At 37.5% G+C, this 18,667-nt stretch overlaps 1 long non-coding RNA gene across 6 annotated transcripts in view; it reads left to right on the top strand.

Moving 5' to 3' along the window:
• LOC123334984 overlaps positions 1-18,667 on the top strand; it is a 389,678-nt gene that overhangs the window by 31,588 nt on the left and 339,423 nt on the right. The window lies entirely within an intron of this gene.

The following is an 18,667-nucleotide window of genomic DNA, read 5'->3' as shown; positions in this document are numbered from 1 at the left end:
TATGCATTGTTTTTTGTGTATTTTACAGAGTATTTTGCCAGTTGACTAACTCTGTTATCAAGATGGGAGTACGTGAGCCTTACAAAAGGATGAACTAACTTTCTACAGAAAATACTGTGAATGATGTCTCTGTATCAAACCAGAACTGGCTAAACTTCTGGGTTAGAAGTATATTATATCATTGAGTCACCTCTCTAACATGCATACAAAATGATATACACACTAAAGCTATGACCAACCTAGACAGCATATTAAAAAGCAGAGACATTCCTTTGCCAACAAAGGTCCATCTAGTCAAAGCTATGGTTTTTCCAGTAGTCATGTATGGATGTGAGAGTTGGACCATAAAGAAAGCTGAGCACCGAAGAATTGATGCTTTTGAACTGTGGTGGTGTAGAAGACTCTTGAGAGTCCCTTGGACGAAAGGAGTTCCAACCAGTCCATCCTAAAGGAAATCAGTTCTGAATATTCATTCGAAGGACTGATGCTGAAGCTGCAACTCCAGTATTTGGCCACCTGATGTGAAGAACTGACTCATTTGAAAAGAGCCTGATGCTGGGAAAGATTGAAGGCAGGAGGAGAAGGGGATGACAGAGGATGAGATGGTTGGATGGCATCACCGACTGGATGGACACGAGTTTGAGTAAGCTCCTGGAATTGTTGATTGACAGGGAAGCCTGGCATGCTGCAGTCCATTTGGTCACAAAGAGTTGTATATGACAGAGACTGAACTGAACTGCCTGAAGCTCAGTTTAACAATGAATGTAGTATTTGTTGGGAAATTTACACTGAATTTATAAAATATCTTTAATTGTAGCATAGATAGTGAAAAAAATATATATTAGTAGTTGAGCATTAAGATTTTATTTTCTTCAGGAAAAACTGAAACTTCCTAAATATTTGCTCAAACAACTAGCAAGCACATAGGATCGCATGTTTTATAGTCCTGTAGGAGAAAATGGAAATATACTATAGGTGTTAATCCTAGACTAGAGTTAGACATCATGGATTTAAATCTTGGTTTCATTGCTGGAAAATTTCTAGAAAGTACCAACTTCTCTAAGACTCAGTGTGATCATTGGGGGAAAATGAAATAATAATGCTATTTCACAAGGAGATTCTGCAATTTAAATGAGTAAGCTACTGAAAAAGAGTTAACAAATACAATGCCTAAATATTAAAGGCACTTAATATATTTTAGCTATTCTTATCATTAAATTTCCTTTCAAAAATCATTCTTATTTGGTTTTATTTTCTGATTTTGTTTTTATCCTTTTTATTTATTAAATAACAGAAAGCTTAGTATAACTTACAGAAGCAAAACATGAGAAATTGTACTTAAGATCAATTTGATGATTTGATCATCAGAGACCACTATAAGTATTCATATTATTCATTTGCTTATTCATTAAATAAGTATTGGGTGTTTTTTATATTTTAGCACTAAATAAGGCACTGGGGCTACAATCCCTGCCCTCATTGGAGTTTACAATCTATTGTGAAATAAAGATGCTAATTATGTAAACAAATGCAAAAACTGAAACTGATGTGCTGGTTATAGAATTTGTTGCATTCACATTAAGAATATGATATTACATGCTGGGAGTAAAAGTGTCAATCAGCCTACAATTTTGCTAATAATACTTGTGAATTTTAAAAACAGGCCTTGTTATTTGAATGTATGGTTAAGTAATATGCATAAATCATCTAGCTTAGTGACTAGTGAATAATCAGAACCTAATCTATCTTATATAGCCATATATATGCTACCCAATATACATCAAAATAAGTTTTTGCTACTGAGAGAAAGAGTAATATTCAGTGAGATGTCATACCTAACTATAATAGGGGTTAGTTTTGTTTTTGATGAGACTGTTGTTCTAACACTCACTATAAAACTTCACATATCTTAGTGAATATCAGAATTGTAGACCCTTAAAATATACTTACTCCAAATTTTCTCCAGTGCCTAAAATCTCTATTTTACATCTGGAAAATAGTTTCACTATACTTTGGAACACTCTTTTGACCCTTAATTATGTTATAATCAATAATTTAAACTCAATTGGCTCAGACTATATTGAACACTCACTCTGTTCACAAAACTTCGTTGAAAGTTTTAAACTTCATAATATGATAATTTGGTGAATTTTCAAGAACAGTTTAGCCTAGTAGCATACAGAGCATGTAAGTGCCCAGGTGAGTAAACCGTTAGTTTCTAATATAAGAAGAGTCAATTTTGAAAGTTTGCCACATCTATTTACTAATATTTTGAGTTAAATCTAAATGCACACATTTGATAATGAAAAAGTCAATGGAGTGATCACTCTTACCTACATTTGCTATTTAGTAGTTTTATAGCACCACATTTTCTCTTAGAATAGTGGAAAACATTGTAAATTGATTAAATTAGTGCACTGATTAATTTTTAATAAGACTGCATTGAGTGAATAGTTAATAAAACCTAAGAAAAAGTTGTACTATGAACCTATGGATTATAAAAGAGAAATAATCTTCTCTGGTATGTTTTATATTTTGGAAAAAGTATAACTAGAAAGGTTTGGGTTTTAGACACTGTGAGATATTAGACATATTGACAACTTAATGTTGTCACGAGAACATGAGAAATTTAACCTCAGAATTCTAATTGTAAGGCAAAATTGGAGGAAATAAACATGAAAATGGATGCATTTTCAGGGTACTTCAGACTCATGTGAGATATAAGCATTCTATTATGCAAGCATGTTAGATGCCTATATAATAATCTAAAGGTCTCTAATAAAGTCTCCTTTTCTTTAAAACAAATGATCAAATCCTTCCATAATTTACTTTGATTGATCATCTTCATTCCTGAATTTCCTAAGAAGGTGTCACTTCTGGTATCTCTGTAACTTTGCTGAGGCATTAATCCTTATTAAATATCTAGCTTGAGTAATTTGTTACCCCTTCCTGCAAGTACTAATTTATTATCCATAGAATGATTAACAGATTTGTTGACCCATTCTAAGAGCTTCCTCAGATTATAATTAAATGTATTTAGAATTTGTACCTCAAACTAAAATAATATGAAGATGTAGACTAAGACATTAAAATCACATAATTAGAGTTTGAAAGAAGCAGAAGGGGCAGGGACATTGAGGAAAACTGGGTTACATCAGGCTTTGGCACTTTATCTGATAACAGTTGATTATGGAATTTGCTATACTCGTATTAGGTCTCCCCTAGGTGGCTCAGAATCCACTTGCAATGCAGGAGACCTGGGTTTAATCCCTGGTCAGGAAGAGCCCCTGGAAAAGGGAATACTCATATTAAGAATGTGATATTACACGCTAGGAGTGGGAATTTTTTTTTTCAAATACGCTGATGAGCTTTGAGATATAAAGTGAGATTCAGAGAAAACAGAGTGAGATGTTGGCAACTTGGAAAAGTGGGGACAGAGATAAAGGCCCCCAAAAAGAAAGAGGACATAAATATAAAGCAGATACTGAAGAACTGAGAAACCAATGATGAAGAAACAGCAAAATGAATACATTATAAATTTGCATGTGGCAAGTTCTGTGCATAAAATCTGTTTCACTGCAAATGGAGAAGCACAGCCTGCTGCCACTGCTGCTAAGTCGCTTCAGTCGTGTCCGACTCTGTGCGACCCCATAGACGGCAGCCCACCAGGCTCCCCCGTCCCTGGGATTCTCCAGGCAAGAACACTGGAGTGGGTTGCCATTTCCTTCTCCAAGGCGTGAAAGTGAAGTCACTCAGTCGTGTCCGACTCTGCGACCTCATGGACTGCGCGGCTCACCAGGCTCCTCCGTCCATGGGATTTTCCAGGCGAGAGTACTGGAGTGGGGTGCCATTGCCTTCTCTGCCTATAAAAAGGAAAAGGCTTAATTGTTTAGCCCATACATGCTAAGTTGTTTCTATCTGTGATCCTATGGACCATAGCCCGCCAGGATCCTCTGTCCTGAAAATTAAAGATAAACTTAGTAGGCATGTTCTTACAAAATGTTTTTTAAAGCATGCATATCCAGGAAGATAACTATTACTCAAACTACTTGTTAACACACACCAATTTTAATAAGTAGATATTAAACTAGTATTTTAAACTATTGAGCTAATTTGTAGTTTAATTCTATTAGATTATATTTTATTCATTGTACTAAAAATTTATCAGACTATCTCTGAACTAAAAAATGTTTGGCACCACTTCTGCTATCAAGAAACTTCCTTCCTAATGTAAGAACTTACAGCACACACATGAATTGAGATACTTCTCAATATGTGTGACTTGATAAGAGAACTTGGCTGGTCTGTACCCAAAAGAAAATTTCAGGCTCCCCCTAAGAGCTTTGAGAATTAGAGTTAAGTTTATTCAAAGAAGGTAAATCTAAAAAAAAAAAGCAGGGGGGGGCTTTAAAAAATGTTATAAGGCTGCATATTTCTTTTTTTTTTTTAATAATTAGAAAATTTTTATTAGTATTTTTTAAATTTTATTTTATTTTTAGACTTTACATAACTGTATTAGTTTTGCCAAATATCAAAATGAATCCGCCACAGGTATACATGTGTTCCCCATCCCGAACCCCCCTCCCTCCTCCCTCCCTATTCCATCCCTCTGGGTCATCCCAGTGCACCAGCCCCAAGCATCCAGTATCGTGCATCGAACCTGGACTGGCAACTCGTTTCATACATGATATTTTACATGTTTCAATGCCATTCTCCCAAATCTTCCCACCCTCTCCCTCTCTCACAGAGTCCATAAGACTGTTCTATGCATATTTCTGAGTGAGAACTTGTGTGTATGGCAAGTGTCAAAGGAAATTTATTTGAAAGGGTATTTTTTTTTTTTTTGTCATTTAACAATTTCTACAGGTAAAGCATTTTGTGTTATAAATTTAATTGGCTTAGATAATACATTTTCTACCTACATGATCAATGCAGAAGAATGGAACTCTACCAATTCAGCCTAAAATGAGTCCGTTTATTTTAATCTCTCTAAAGTGTTTTTAGCTATAACCACCTAATAAGGTCTTTGTCTCTTCTACCACACTTGTATATGTCTGTATGAATTTTTGAAGTTTATTTCATGATTATTTTTTTTTTCCTTTTTCTTTGTCCTTTTTCCTCCCATGATTATTTTCCTTTTTCTGTTTTGATATTGATATCTTTTTCCATTTTGTTTAAAATGTTCTAGCTTATTTAAATAGACTTATAGCTAATATGTTATCACAACACTGTAAATCAACCCTTAATATGTGGCCATGACTCCTTTAAATTTTTATTGTGTTTTCCCCCTCTAATTACTTTATTTTCTTCTGATTAAAAAAAAAAATCCTTGGTTAATGTTCTATTTTAGACTTGCCTTCTGGTTCAGATGGTAGAGTCTGCCTAAATGCAGGAGACCCAGGTTCAGTTCCTGGGTCAGGAAGATCCCCTGGAGAAGGGAGTAGCAACCTAGTCTAGTATTCTTGCCTGGAACATTCCATGGGAGGAGGAGCCTGGTGGGCTACATTCGGTGGGGTTCCAAGAGTCTTCATGACTGAGCGACTAACACCTTCACTTTCATGTTCTATTTTACTGTTTTCTTTTACCTAAAGATCAAAAATTTGATCAAACATATCATTTTCTTTATGGGCTTCCATAGGTGGCACTACTGGTAAAGAACATGCATGCCAATGCAGGAGACATAAGAAGCATGGGTTTGATTCCTGAGTCGGGAAGATCTCCTGGAGAAGGGCAAGGCAACCCACTTTAGTATTCCATGGGGTCTTAAAGAGTCAGACACAACTGAAGTGACTTAGCAGCAGCACATCATTTTCTTTAGTCTATTTTTTTTTCCTTTTTAAAACTTCTGGTTCTTTCTTAGCACTCCTTTCCCCTGTTCTCATTTCTAGAATAGAAATATATGTTCATTTACATTTACTCTCCTATATTTATTTACAAATGTTACGAATTTTTTCCATACTTCATGTTTGTCGGAACTCTTTGCAATATTTGTTATACTCAGAATGTTCAAATGACTTAACCATGAACATAACAATTACAAGGAGTTAACTTTTATAATGATACACTGTTTTAGTTTATTTGAAAAGCATATAATTATACCTTTCAATTGAATTTGATTAATATTTTCATTACCATAACTTATAAACTTAAATTTGTTTCACATTTTTATTTTTAATTAACAAAATACATTTAATTAACTTATATGCAGTGTACATCATGAGAAACACTGGGCTGGATGAAGCACAATCTGGAATCAAAATTGCAGGAGGAAATATCAATAACCTCAGATATGCAGAGGACACCAGCCTTGTAGCAAAAAGCAAAGAAAAACTAAAGAGCCTCTTGATGAAAGTGAAAGAGGAGAGTGAAAAAGCTGGCTTAAAACTTAACATTCAGAAAACTAAGATCAAGGCCTCTGGTCCCATCAGTTCAGTTCAGTCGCTCAGTTGTGTCTCTTTGCGACCCCATGAACCACAGCAATGTTTCAAAGGATGGAACAATAATTGTGTACAGTAATTATAAAGTATTGAAAAAAAAACTAGAGATTAATGAAAAACCTAAATAAAATATTAATACAAAGAATTTCAGCATATTAAGAAATAATTGTGACCAAATTATTGCAGGGATATAAGCATAGCTTAATATTAGGAAATCAATATAATTCACATATTCTTAAATCTTACCACCTCCATTAATGCTAAATAGGCATTCAATAAAATCTAATATGTAGTCATGATTTTTTAAGATTAAAAAAAAAGTTAATGGGAGATAAATCAATGAATATTTCCTTAATATGGTATAGTATATGTCAGTTCAGTTCAGTTCAGTCACACGGTCGTGTCCAACTCTTTGTGACCCCATGAATCGCAGCACACCAGGCCTCCCTGTCCATCATCAACTCCCGGAGTTCACTCAGACTCACGTCAATAAAGTCAGTGATGCCATCCAGCCATCTCATCCTCTGTCGTCCCCTTCTCCTCCTGCCCCCAATCCCTCCCAGCATCAGAGTCTTTTCCAATGAGTCAGTGCTTTGCATGAGGTGGCCAAAGTACTGGAGTTTCAGCTTTAGCATCATTCCTTCCAAAGAACACCCAGGGCTGATCTCCTTCAGAATGGACTGGTTGGATCTCCTTGCAGTCCAAGTGACTCTCAAGAGTCTTCTCCAACACCACAGTTCAAAAGCATCAATTCTTCAGTGCTCAGCTTTCTTCACAGTCCAACTCTCACATCCATACATGACCACTGAAAAAACCATAGCCTTGACTAGACGGACCTTTATTGGTAAAGTAATGTCTCTCCTTTTGAATATGCTATCTAGGTTGGTCTTAACTTTCCTTCCAAGGAGTAAGCATCTTTTCGTGGCTGCAGATCACCATCTGCAGTGATTTTGCAGCCCCCAAAAATAAAGTCGGACACTGTTACCACTGTTTCCCCATCTATTTCCCATGAAGTGGTGGGACCAGATGCCATGATAGTATATGTACCTAGATGTGTCATGTATAGTATATGTACCTCATTCTAAAAGTATATATGTATACTAAAAGTATATATGTACTTTTAGAATGAGGTATATGTAACTCATTCTAAAAGTCAGCATATTTTTAAAATTAGGAAACATTTTTCCACTAGAGTCAAGAAAAATTAAAGTATACATGATGTCTCTTATATGATTTTATTGGAAATACTATAGGTGTTAGTAAATGCAGTCAGGGAAAAGAAGTTATGGGACATGAGCACTGGAAAAGGAGATTTCTCTGGATTGGTATAAGACATATTAGTGCACCTGATGAAAAATCAAGAGAAACAGTGGCAAAAAGAATTTACTGGGAGTAACAGGATACAAAATTAATATATTAAAGCTAATACCCTTCAGATAGAAAGTGAAAAAGTGAAATTTCTTGGGGTCCAAAATCACTTAAACCATATAATTTAAAAGATGCTTTCTCCTTCGAAGGAAAGCTATGACACATCTAGATAGCATATTAAAAAGCAGAGATAAAACTCTGCTGACAAAGGTCCATATAGTCAAAGCTATGTTTTTTCCAGTAGTTATGTATGGATGTGAGAATTGGACCATGAAGAAGGCTGAATGCTGAAGATTTGATGCTTTTGAACTGTGTGCTGGAGGAGACTCTTGAGAGTCCCTTGGACTGCAAGGAGATCCAGCCAGTCAGTCCTAAAGGAAATCAGTTGGGAAGACTGATGCTGAAGCTAGAGCTTCAATATTTTGGCCACCTGATGCAAAGAGACCACACATTGGAAAAGACCCTGATGCTGGGAACTATTGAGGACAGAAGGAGAAGGGGGCAACTGAAGATGAGATTGTTGGATAGCATCATTGATTCAGTGGACATGAGTCTGAGCAAACTCTGGGAGATAGTGAAGGACAGAGAATCCTGCCTTGCTGCAATCCACAGGGTTGCAAAGAGTCAGACACAAGTTAGTCACTGAATGTTGGGGGCCGGCGTGAGATACTCTGCCCGTGACAAAGGTCATGAGGAAGGAGGCTCGACATACACAAAGGTGGGATCGAGCCTCAGGAGTCCCCGTGGAAATCCTCGAGCATCTACCCCCATAACCAGAGCCTGCCTACTTTACTACTTTGTGCTCTCACCTACACCTCTGACTTTACAGGGGGCTGTCCCCCACCACCTCTTTTGGAGAAGGAGTTAACTTAGAGCTCCAGTTAATAATAATTCCTGGGCATGATAGGAGTGTTTCAACCTACAAACTCCTCTGAAGGTTCTTTAGCCTGCCTGACAGGCTTGTCCGGCCACATGTGATTGCTCACAGCCTCCCAACCGTGAGAGGCATGAGATGCTTTAAACCTTCTAAAAACAGGTTCCTTAGAAAAGTTAGAAAACCATTAGTATAAGTATAGTGGGCTGATTAGAAATTGTATTGGTGAAGGGTTTTTCATTTGTTGAGCCAATGTTTGTTGCTAAGTCTCCACATCCCCTGCCCTTACGCACATTAATGAATATATAGAAGAAATAAGTATTAACCTTTGATACTAATCATGTTAGACCTTAGGCTAAGTAAATTCTATCCTTAATTAAAACCCACTACACCCTCACCCTATAGGAATGTAACTTTATCTGGTACCTTTGGAAGGTGGAGTCTGTTTTAAGAATAATCACCCCTGGAGAAATAAGTGTCCTGGTTGACTGACCGCTGTCACAAGGAGAGGGTCATAAATTGTCAGCAGGCCCCCTGGCCAGAAGATGATGTAACACCCCTAAGACCTCTGTATACATTGTATGAAGCACCTGACTTTGATAAAAGTCAGGACTGCTGACCCCACGTGACTTTTGTATACAACCTTAGTGTATAAAAACAGACCCTGGAAAATAAAGAATTGGGATCAGTTTCTCGAAATACTGGTCTTCCCATGTCTCTCTCTCTCTCTCTCTCAAACTCTGGCTGAGTTTCCATCTGGAGCACAGAACCCACCATGCTTACTAATTATGCCTGGGCTTCTAAGATCCGACTGGGGAGGCCTCAGTGTCTCCTCTCCTTCGGGAGAACGGAAGGATGCCTGCAGCCTACGTAAGTGGTGCAAACTTCCTGTCTTGAAGTTTTATTGGTCTCCCGCGTAAACCAAGCTACTCAGCCTCTTTTCTCCACTGAATTTTCCTACTGAGCTATCCTCATTCTATTACTCTTTATATCTTTGATAAATATTTAAAATAAGTCACCGATGCCATCCCCGCTTCGAATACCCTGGATCAGCCAGGGCTGGACCCCGGCAACTGAACAACAACAAAGCATACTGTAACTCACTAGAAAACCCAATGAAAGAAGATTTCAAAGGAACATAAATAGGGAAACCACAAAATTTGGAAATTTCAAATATACCTGCACATCAAAATAATCAACCTTAATAAACAGACATAAGTGTTCTAAGGATGATTCTACATCATGAGAGTTTAGGTCTGAAGTTAGTATATAAATCAAATGCAATCTCAGTAAAAATTTCTACAGAAATATATTCAAGACCAGATAGGAAAACTCTGAAAGTAGGAAAAAAGGTAAAGGATAACTCTGCCAGATATTACAACATAATATGTAAAATTGCTATTAAATCAGTGTTAAAGCTGTGCATTTTGGCACATGATTAGATAGACCAATGAAGTAGAATGGAAATCTAGATGTAGATCCTAAAATAGAAAGTGAAATATGGTATATGTGGCTTCTAAAATAAGTGTGCATGTGGTAGGGGCAATGCAGACTTAAAAATCTGAGGTGTCTGGCTAGCCATTTAGTAAAATATAAATGGGTCAGAAATCTATATTTAAAATAAAAACTATGGATTTACTAGTGTAAAATGAGGATGAATTGCTTTATAATCTCAGAACATTAAAAACCTTTCTAATGTGATTCCAGATTCAGAATCGGTAACAGAACTAATTACTAAATTCAAATATATTTTTAAAGTCTGTGTGTATGGGGTAAGAGAAGCTCCATAAAGCAAATTTAAAGTGACTAACTAGAGTAAAATATTACTAGCTTTTTTCTTAAAGGGATAATCTCCAAATATCTTTCAAAAAGTGAAAAGACCCAAATTAATTGATTAAATGGAAATAAATATGAGGATTAATTCAAAGGAAAGGCAAATTACCCATAACCGTATGAATATATGTTTAACCTCACTTGCGTGAAGTCAAATTTAAATCAAGATTACACTGAAATACTGCTTCTTACTAGCAGAGAGGAAAACGTTTGATAGTTTGACCGTATACTCCATTGGCAAAGCTTTGGAGCACAATCATTCTCGTGTACTATTGATAAGCATGAAAAATCGTACAAATCCATGAGAGGATTATTTGGCAGGATCAGAAAAAAATGACAATTTTCTCTCTGACCCAGAAATTCCACTGATTGAAGTCCACCCTAAAGGTAGATCTTCACAAATATGAAGCGACATACATACAAAGTTTGTCATGTACGTTCTTTGTAACAGCAGAAGAGTGGACATGAAATTTCCATCAAAACGGGGCTGTGGTATACTTTCAGTGAGCCTATTTGATGAGCTTATTTGTATAAATTCAGTTTTTTTGAGATCAGGAAATAAATCAGTCTCTCTCACTGTGCATTGTGATGCTTCTGCTCCTTCCTCTGGAAAACTAATAATCTTCTTAGATATGATTTTGTGCCTTCTTTTTACGTGTTATCTTAGTTTTTAATCTCTCTCTCTGCATTCTGGATGAGTGTCTCAAATTTATCCTCCATACCACTGACTTGATTTTCTGTAATCAAATCCAATTGGGACTACCTCCAATGTGGATTTTTATTATGCCACTCTTTTATGTTGCCAGCACCCTTTCCATCTTAACTCAGTTTTATCCTTAAGGCTTCTTGCTTCTGCTTCCTATAATTCATTTCCTCTTGCATTATTTTGAGGACAACAAGCTGCTGCTTGATTTTTTTTTTTTAAGTATATATTTTTCCTGTGAAGGTTATCATCCAAGTTATTTTTTCCCTTGACTATTAAGTGTAATTTCCTTTTTCTTCACACTGAGGTTGTAATTCATAGATGTATTTTTATTTGTCTTGAGTGGGCAGAGTGTTCACCCTCAGGGTATCATCCCATGTCTCACAGCTCCCGTCACTATTTAGTTGATGGTAGGTGGTGTATCCTCTTATATCTCAGCCTGAAGCATCACCCTGAGCTTGATTTGCAATTCGTAAAGTAGTCCTGTAAACTGAGTTTCCATCATCTGCTGCTTCAGCGCTAAACTTCTCCTGTTCCAATATTCATTTACTGTTGGAAGTCTTCTTTGAACATAATAATGCTAAATCCTTACTTCTTCCCCAGTGCTGCTCCTTGCTTTTTTTTTTTTTTAAAGTTCTATACTTCTGAATATAACGTTTGGATCAACATAATTCTACTTAGGTATAAGAGGGAGAGAAGCCAATACTTGCTGAAGGTAGCACTGTTCATAGTATTTTGAATTTTTGTGCATATCTTGTCTTATTGGGGGGAGCTATTTTGGTCCAGAGTGTGAATTGTTTTATGTATAGTACAGGAATGTATCATGAACTAATAAGCAGAAATCATACCCAGAGTTAAGCCCATAGCCTTTCTTTGGCTTCCTTTGAATCCTGAGTACTTTAATTGGTGATCAGTAGGAGCAATATTATGCATTTCTTATGTACCATCATTTTAACCCTGAAGCATTTTCTAAAGTTTTCTTTTTTCAACGAAAGGTGCTGTCCAGAAATATCTTCCTTGAGCTCAGACGGAATAACTTTTTAAAATTAGCCCCTCTATAATAATTTTGTATATAATAGTCTTTGCATCCCTTTCTTCATTCCTTCCATTTATCCTTCTTCATTTTAAATAGGGATCAATACAAACATTGTGTTTAAAAACTTTTCCTTGATTTCCAAATTTGTTAATCTGGGTAGATCTTCATTTGAAGATTGTGTTATATAGCCCCCTGTCTGGCTGTCAGAAGTTAGCAGTTACTTCTTTATTGTGACTTTGCCATACTTAAAGTGGCCTACTTTGAGTACCTGTTTCAGGGACTGACATATGCAGTAAAAGAAAAAAAATTCCATTTCTAGCTTAAACTCACAAGTGTTCAAGTATTGTGTAAAGAGGGCAGTCTCTTCTCAGTTCCAGCCTAAATTCTAAATGATAATCTTTTATGATTTACTTATTATATGTGTGCATGATGTATGTGTTTGTATGTATACACATATGTATTACAGCCATGAAATTAAAAGACGCTTACTCCCTGGAAGGAAAGTTATGACCAACCTAGACAGCATATTAAAAAGCAGAGACATTACTTTGCCAACAAAGGCCCGTCTAGTCAAGGCTATGGTTTTTTCAGTGGTCATGTATGGATGTGAGAGTTGGACTGTGAAGAAGGCTGAGCACTAAAGAATTGATGCTTTTGAACTGTGGTGTTGGAGAAGACTCTTGAGAGTCCCTTGGACTGCAAGGAGATGCAACCAGTCCATTCTGAAGGAGACTAGCCCTGGGATTTCTTTGGAAGGAATGATGCTAAAGCTGAAACTCCAGTACTTTGGCCACCTCATGCGAAGAGTTGACTCATTGGAAAAGACTCTGATGCTGGGAGGGATTGGGGGCAGGAGGAGAAGGGGACGACAGAGGATGAGATGGCTGGATGGCATCACTGACTTGATGGACGTGAGTCTGAGTGATCTCCGGGAGTTCGTGATGGATAGGGAGGCCTGGTGTGCTGCAGTCCATGGGGCTGCAGAGTCGGACATGACTGCGACTGAACTGAATACACATGTGTATATACACAGGCTTCCTTAGTGGTTCAAATGGTAAAGAACCTGCTTGCAATGCAGGAAATGCTGGTTTGATCTCTGATTGGGTAAGATCCCCAGGGAAGGGAACGGCTACTCCCTCCAGTATTCTTGCCTGGAGAATTCCATGGCCTAAAGTAGCCTGATGGGCTAGAGTCCATGGAGCCTCAAAGAGTCGCACATGACTGAGCTACTAACACAACAGCAACATGCATATACACACATGCACGCACCCATTTCAAAAGATACTAATAAAAATCGATTAAAAAGTGATAGCCATTTCCAAAAATAAGAATTCCTGTGAATCAAAAGAGTGTCCACTGTGATTCTTGGGGCCGAAGCTGCAAATCTGCTGGGCGCAAGACAGCTGCTGAAAGCACTGAGGTATTTTATTGCTCTGTTGGAAGTAGAGACCGGATATACGATATTGCCAATAGCCCTTCAGGACAGGAGCCACCAAGAACCGTCATTGAACCTGCTTTTGGATGAAGACGCCAAAAGCACCTGCGAAAGAAAATGAAAAGTCTTTACACAGAGATAATTGAGCCCAGAAGCTTAGAGAAGGAGCAGCAAAACTTAAGAAACCTCACTTAGCTTAAATCTCTAAATCACAATTTGAAAACATGGTAAATTAATAGTTACTTTAAAAAAAAATTCAGTTACCTATTGCAGGAAAAGTAAACGTAGAACAACCTAAAAATTGAAAATGTGTCTAGGAATCTTTAAGAATTAATGAAAGATTTTCTATATATACACGTGTATACATATATGTATTATGTATCTATGTACACATACCAACTTTCAAGGAATTATAAAACAACACCAGTAGGAATATGAACTTTCTCTGCTGCAGTTTCCTAGCATTCATTCTTCAGCTCTTAAGATGTTAAGACACTGTTTAAAGGCATCAGGAGCAGAGTCTTCTAGACTTGGCTGATTCCTGGATAGGCAGTTGTTTTTCTCCAGCTCCCTGGGTGTCCAGAGGCAGTTATTGTGGTAGCAATTGTGGGGGCTTCTTGATTCCAACATATGTCAAGGGGAAATGATGCTTAAGAGATGGCCAGTTGAGTATTTTGGAAATCACTCCAGACCTAGAATACATGTCTACAACTTTTCCAACAGTTTTTACAAGCCTTTAATTTCCTGAGTTAAATCACTTCTTATTTACAGTACTTAAGAGATCCTGAAGGATGGGAATAAGGTTTGGAGGTTTGACAGGATTTGGCTTGAAGCTGGTTTTCCATAACCATTAGAAATAGGGAGGTCTGTAGTATGTTGGGGTAAAAAATGACTCCAGTGTTGTCTGGAATAGTATGGGAAGGGGTGTCAAGGATAGCCTTTGGCAGAATAAGCATTTGCTGTTACAGGCCATTGAAGGGAGAACTGAGTATACAGGCTGGCTCTCTCAATACAATAAAGAGAATAAAGAAAGAATAACACTTTCATGTCCTGGCGAGGTCAGAGACCAAGGGGTTTCTATGAGGCCCTAAAAGTATCTCTGACTCCTTCTAGTTTGAAAGCCTACTCAGCTGGAAATTAGATCCATAGCTAGTTGTTGTTGTTTGGTTGCTCAGTCGTGTCTGATTCTTTGCAAGCCCATGGACTGCAGCATAGCAGGAGTCCACTGTTGGTCAAATTTCAATGCAAGTTCAATTCACAACTTTGCCAGATTCCTTATATAATTGTCAGTACATTTATTGGGAGAGCATGGACCCCCAACAGTTAGAATAGGGACTTTTAAACAAGTTTAGAAATGTCTAAACCCAAACACCAAAACTTTAATGAATCTCCTTGAATAGCAGAAGCAATCTCTTCAGTGATTGAGAGGCTTATAACCTCATGGTTATGAGGTTACTTAACAAAATAACCTTTTAAAGGAAGCCTGATATTTTTTTTTCATACCCTTAAGCTTAGTTCTTATTACTTTTAAGATATATAACTCAAATCATATTAGTCACACATATGTATATTTTACTAATTATATATAATTATATATATATTTCTGTATATATATATACATTTCTGATCATAATCACTGTAAACCAGTTTACTTACAGTGATTGTGATCAGAAATGTACTGGAGTGGGTAGCCTTTCCCTTCTCCAGGGGATCTTCCCAACCCAGGGATCGAACCCAGGTCTCCCACATTGCAGACGGATTCTTTACCAGCTGAGCCAGAAGGGAAGCCCAAGAATACTGGCGTGGGTAGCCTATCCCTTCTCTAGGGGATCTTCCTGAACCAGGAATTGAACCGGAGTCTGCTGCATTGCACATGGATTCTTTACCAACTGAGCTAGGAGGGAAGCCCATTAATTATACATATACATATAGTATGTACATGCTTAAGCAATTTACTTATAGTGACTTTGTTCATAAATGTTTGGAGATTATTGTTCTAGTTAACAGTTTTCAAAGAAGCCCGTTAAAGACCATATCTTCTTAAGGAAGGCCAGAAATACAGAACAATGTTACATTAGCTAGAAAAATCAGAGTGGATAGACAATATGACAGATGGATTCTAAACCTCTCGTTTTGTTCCTGGATTGTTCTTTTGATTTCGTTTAGTCCTCTGTATTCTCTTGTATCTCACTGAGCTTCCTTAAAAGTTGATATTTTTATTTCTTTGTCAGCCCCTTTGCAGATCTCCATTTCTTTGGAGTTAAGTTATTGACTCTTAGTTTCTTTTGGTAGTGTCACGTTTCCCTGCTTCTTCACGATTATGACAGCCCTGCATTGGTGAATGTGTGTTTGAAGGGGAAAAGACCTCTTATGGTCTTTACAGGCTGGTTTTGGCTGGTAAAGACCTTCTTCTATCAGGTCCCTTGGTTGATGGAATTATCTCTGGGGTCCCACTCAAGTAGGGTTGGAACCTGGTTACATGGTATCTGCTATGCCCAAGTGGTTTTGCTGTTGCTGGGTCAGTTACCAGAGGCTTGGGTGAGCATAGACCCTGTCTAGTCTCTGGACAGACAGAACTGCCTCCAATATCTTGGTCAGTAGGGCTAATATTAGGGCAAATGTCCCAATTGGATCCCAGATAAACAGCCTTTTACCAGGTGCATGGACAGATGTGGCTTCTGCCAGTTCTCCGAGAGGACTCCCACCAGATCCCTGGACAGGTTGCTGGGAAGTCAAGGCTGGCTTGGGAATGTGTTTGAGTGGGGCTGGATTGAAGACAAAGGGCGTCTTCAGGGCCTCCAGCTGTGACTAAGGTCTGCAGGGCTGCCTTTGGGGCACATAGACTGTCTTCCTTGGTTCTCTGGATGGACAAGTCTGCTCCTGATGTGTGGGTGAGAAAGGGAAATGGTTCGTAGGCTCCCTGCAAGGTCCTCGCTCAGAATTGAGGTTGGTATACCTGTTACCCAAAGCATGGATGGGTGGATCTCCTCTCAGATCTCTTGGTGGATAGTACTACTGTAAGGACCAAGATGAGATGGAGCTGTAGCTGAATGCTTTAGGGACTGGGCTTGTAGCCAGGACCATACTTGGTGCCATACAGTCCTGCCATCTGAGCATAGACCTACCTTCTCAAAATGTTCTTACACTACCTTGGGCTCCACCAGGGTTTTACAAGCTCCTATCTGGATCTCAGGAGAAGGCAATGGCAGCCCACTCCAGTACTCTTGCCTGGAAAATCCCATGGACGCAGGAGCCTGGTAGGCTGTAGTCCATACGGTTGCTAAGAGTTGGACACCACTGAGCGACTTCACTTTCACTTTTCACTTTCATGCATTGGAGAAGGAAATGGCAACCCACTCCAGTATTCTTGCCTGGAGAATCCCAGGGACAGGGGATCCTGGTGGGCTGCCATCTATGAGGTCGCACAGAGTCAGACACGACTGAAGTGACTTCAAAGCTCCTACAAAGTTATTGTTTTCATTCATGCATGACTGCTAAATAATTGTTGCTGTTGGATGAGTGAGGAAACTCCTATTTAGCTATTTTGCTGCTGATGTCATTTCACACATTTTGATAAGTTGTTTTTATTTTTGTTCCAAATATCTTTAAATTATTCAACATTTTTTTTTTTTTTTTTTTTTTTTTTACTACATGTGGTGTTTAATCTTTCACTGGGGATTTTTTTTTTTTTTCCAGCTATATTTCTGTTACTGATTTCTAGTTTACTTCTGTTGTGGTTAGAAAGCAGACGTGATATGATTTCTATTCTTTTAAATTTGTGAGGATGTGTTTTACAGCAGAGAATATGGTCTTCTTTGGTGAATGTTTCATGTAAGCTTGAGAACAATATATATTCTGCAGTCATTGGATGAAGTAGTCTATAGATGTCAGTGATATCTAGTTGATTGATGATGCTATTCAGTTCAGCTATATACTTACTGATTTTTTTTGCCTGTTGGATCTGTGCATTCCTCATCAAGAGCTGTTCAGGTTTCCAGCTATAATAGTGTGGATTCATCTCTTTCTCTTTGCAGTTCTGTCAAGTCTTGTCTCATGTAGCTCGATGCACTGTTGTTAGGTGTATACACGTAATGGTTGTCATGTCTTCTGGAAGCATTGACCTCTTTATCCTTAAGTAATGGCTACCTTTATCTCTGATAACTTATTTTGCTCTGTGGTCTGCTCTGTCTTTAATATGGATACCCCATCCTCTTTTTTTTTTTTTTTTTGACTAGTGTTAGCATGGTGTATGTTTTCTATTCCTTTAATTTTAATCTATATGCACGTTTATATGTATGTGTTGTAAATTAGATTTCTTGTAGATTACATATATTTGATTCATGTATTTTAATCTATTAGAATCTGTTTTGTAGTTGGTGTATCAATGGTCATTGATATTTAAAGTGATTTTTTTGTATAATTGAAAATATATACCATATGATTTACTGTTTCTGCTTATGGTCCATGTTGTTTGTTTCTATTTTTCTCTTAATACTTTAAATATTTCATTTTATTTTCTTCTTGCTTGCATGGTTTCTGAGAATATGTGGAATGCAGGCTTTTCTTTGCTTCTCAATAGATAGGGTGCCAGTATTTCTCCACCCCACCCCTCAACCGAATTCTTTAAGATTTTTTTATCTTTGATTTTTCTTAAGTTTGAAAATGCTATGACTACATATAATTTTTTGCATTTGTTCTGCTTGGTTTTCGCTGAGATTCCTGCATCTATGGTTTTGTGTTTGACATTAATTTGAGAAAACTCTCTTTGTTTTAAATATGTCTTCTGTTTCTTTCTTCTTTCATTTTCTACCTGAAAAATATCCCTAAATCCTTCTGGATTAGTCATTCCAACTGGAATCCTAAGGATTCTCAACCACACTCAGTAGAGTGTCTTCTGCTACCTGGTTACACACAATGCACAACTTCCAGTTTTATTCCTCATCAATTTGTCTGAACAAATCTCAGATTTGTAAGATCATAT

Source organism: Bubalus bubalis, chromosome 9, assembly GCF_019923935.1.
Source record: "Bubalus bubalis isolate 160015118507 breed Murrah chromosome 9, NDDB_SH_1, whole genome shotgun sequence".
Lineage (NCBI taxonomy): Eukaryota > Metazoa > Chordata > Mammalia > Artiodactyla > Bovidae > Bubalus > Bubalus bubalis.
This window is presented reverse-complemented; position numbering and strand designations above follow the sequence as displayed.